The sequence below is a fragment of the Bos grunniens genome, chromosome 11 (assembly GCF_055505025.1).
Source record: "Bos grunniens cultivar Pamir isolate PY7600 chromosome 11, Bosgru_T2T1.0, whole genome shotgun sequence".
NCBI classification, from domain to species: domain Eukaryota; kingdom Metazoa; phylum Chordata; class Mammalia; order Artiodactyla; family Bovidae; genus Bos; species Bos grunniens.
The window spans coordinates 99,954,904-99,958,397 of NC_141175.1; positions in this window are offsets into that span (position 1 = coordinate 99,954,904).

The following is a 3,494-nucleotide window of genomic DNA, read 5'->3' on the forward strand; positions in this document are numbered from 1 at the left end:
CTAATGAGATTTTTTGTCTCCCTTCCCTAAACAAATGTGGAATGATATGCGATGCACTTTCCAAGCCAGGTCACCTTTAAGAGCCCAGGGATGGCTGTAGTCACTGAATTACCCGCCAGCCCTCCGCAGAGATGTCTGCCCTGCAAAACCTGTGACAAAGGACCAAAATGACAGCACTCTGACTCACTCCTACATTGTGTTTGTTTAGGAGGTCCTAGAAATTGTATTTCACCAACCACATTCGCTATCAACACACAATTATCTGGCTTAATCATGTGGAACAGTGGCAAATTCACCTGGGGCTTAAGAACTAATGACATTCTCGTCTGAGCTGCTTTAGTGAAATGGCCCAGCACCTGAAGCAGGAACAGCAAGATTGCTCAAGAAAATTTGGTTTTCTGTTTTCATTTCACAGCATAGGGCCTCTGCTCAAATCAACAAACACTCCTGATTAAATAGCCGCGCTGGCCGGCTTCTCCTCGCTCTGGCGCGTGGCTCGGAATGTTACATCGAGCGCCCCAGCCTTGACAGGCCAAGGATTGTCTGGGACTTTGTGGGTGATGCATTGTCTTTCTGATGGGGAAATGAGTAAATAAATTGGCGGTGCCTAATTTGGGTCTGATGACAGTTATTAGTGCTGGGCAACCCCTGTGTGGCTGAGAGCTCCGCCAGCCCAGCAGCCCCAAAGTCACACCAGTACGCTGCTCAGGTGTGTATTTTCATTTTCTTCCACCATTTGGGGCGAGGGCATTAAGATTCTGCTTACTCCTGAAAAACCCAGCCCCTACCCTTGGCCCTACTAACCCCTCTGTGCAAGGAGCTTTGTGGAGTCACTGCTGACTCTGCTATGAAAATCCCAAGGAGGGGAGGAGGCCAATTTTCGAAAGCTGGCAGGGCGAGGGATGGAGTGCTCAGACTTCCAAATGCTTCAAAACAAGGAGGAGGGCAGGCATGGCATTCCTCCTGGAGGGCCACGGGAGAAACGGCCTTCATTTCTCAGAGAGATGAGAATTCAAAGGCAGCCCGGGAGACCCCCGAATTTCTGCCTCCCTTCTTGGTGAATGTTCCACACCCAATGTCCATTTATTTTTTTAAACATCAGCTATGAACACCTGAACTTTATTTTATTTTTTAAATATTTACTTTATGTATTTGTCTGCTCTAGGCTTCATTGTAGCATGTAGGACTTAGTTCCCTAACCAGGGATCGAACCCTGGTCCCCCTGCATTATGAGTATAGAGTCTTAGTCACTGGACTGCCAGGAAAGTCTCCCCAACGTCCTTCCATTTTTGTTTCATCTCTCTCGTGAGCACGGGCTGTGGGGCTCATGGTGATGAGCAGAGCACTTTATCTTCAGCTATAGCTTTTGCCCAAAAGCCTGCTATGTAGAGAAATTCCAAAGTCCTTAGGTTTGCCAGCTCCAAGCATAGTCCACCTGCTTGCCTCTGGCCCCCCACGTCCTCTGCTCCTGCTTCTCCTCTCACGACTTCTAACTACCACTAACACCATGACAATCCCTACCCCCAGCGAATAAGAAGGAATGCATAAACAGAAATATTGTACACAGAGCAGAAGCAAAAATAACAGTGATAAACCCTGAGCAGTAAAGGATAAACGAGAGAGAGAGAAAGCATGAAAGGTTAGAGATTAGCACAAGTATGGAGACTTGTTGTCACACTGACTTTGAATATTTTTTTTTAAAACACAGGTGGCACTTCATAGGAGAGTCTTTTGATACTTAACACATGAAAGGGCTTTTTGATGGACCTCCCAAAGTAACCTGCCTCATAATAAAATGGCTAATTGCACAAACAGCAGCCCCCCAGGGCTCCTGAGTGGGTGAATTCACCACACTCTCACTCTTACGTGTGGCTTGTCGGTGGGCCCGCCCACCGGTGTGACCGCCCACCGGTGTGACCACTTCGATCACTGTGAGACAAAGTGTAGTCAACCTTCCTTGCACAATTTGAATAAAGCTGCTGCACACTCACCACCAACAGCACACAGCTGCTGAGCATCAGCTAGAAGCTGCAGTTCCTGACTTTGTCAGAAAGAGACCATGATACAGCTCAAGATGACATGAGTTATGGGAAATTTCTCACAAAAAAGGAGGCACTTACATATGAGGCCATTTACATATGAGGAATCAGGGTTCAGATAAGAAATAACACTAGTTCAAAATCAACTAACTCTGAGAAGCAAGGTTACAACCGGCGTTATGCATGCGTGCTCAATCCAGTCATATCCGACTCTAGCTCCTCAGTCCACAGGATTCTCCAGGCAAGAATACTGGATTGGGTAGCCATGCTCTCCAGGACATATTCCCGACATATCCCGACAGGGATAGAACCCAAGTCTCCTGCATTGCAGGTGGATTCTTTACCACTGAGCCACCAGGGAAGCCCAGCAACTGGCCTTAGTACTTTTCCATTGCTTCTGTGAAACCTCAGGAGTGGAAATGACTTAGACAAATCTAAAACCACTGTCTTCCAAAACTGCACACGTCTGGAAGTCTGCTGCTGGTAGAGGGCTCAGTGATTTGCTGCTTTTACATTCACTGTGGCTTCAGTCTCCCCCAGGGTCTCTCCCTCCCCCACCCTTCTACCAGCCATCCACAATGCTGACGTGTCCATCATCCACAATGCGAAAAGGACCCGAAGTTTAACAAGCCACAGTTCTTCCACGAAGGGGACCACAATGTGGTTGCTGTTAGTGCTACAGAAAAATAAAACTAATGAGTTTTCAGCATCCACTGTAATTATAGAAACATGCAAGGGCTTTGTTGGGCTTCCCTGGTAGCTCATATGTTAAGAATCTGCTTGCAATACAGGAGACCTAGATTTGATCCCTTGGTTGGGAAGATCCCCCGAAGGAAGAAATGGCAACCCATAACAATATTCTTGCCTGGAGAATCCCATGGACAGAGGAGCCTGGTGGGCTACAGTCCATGGGATCACAGAGTCAGACACAACTCAGCGACTAACACTTTACTTCTTTTCATGCAAGGGCTTAAGGAACGTACATGGAGATGACCATTCTATTAACAGAGGAAAGTACAGCAACTTTTCACAAAAAAAAAAAAAAAAAAAAAAAAAACAAGATATTTGCACCATGACTCTGCTCTTGTGAACAGGAAGGCTACTGGGGGAGACATAAAACAACCCAGTGATCACATAGATACAAACAGTTCCAACAACTTGAAGAAAAACAGGGACAGCAGTTCAGAGCAGCACCAGACATTGCTGAGGAGGCAATGTGTAAGCTTAGACCTAAAGGATGAACAGAGAGAGAGCCAGGTGCATGGGGCTGGGGGGACAGGCAAAGGGGGAATAGACAGAGGAAGACCCCCTGCACAGTGATGGCTAGACCAATTATTTGCTGACTATTGGCCAAGAGTCTAGACCTGTGATGCCAAATGGACTAAAGCATGTAAATAACCCACTCTGTGGGAGTCTGGCTTCATTCTTCTCTCACTGTTACATACTGCCTGTGAC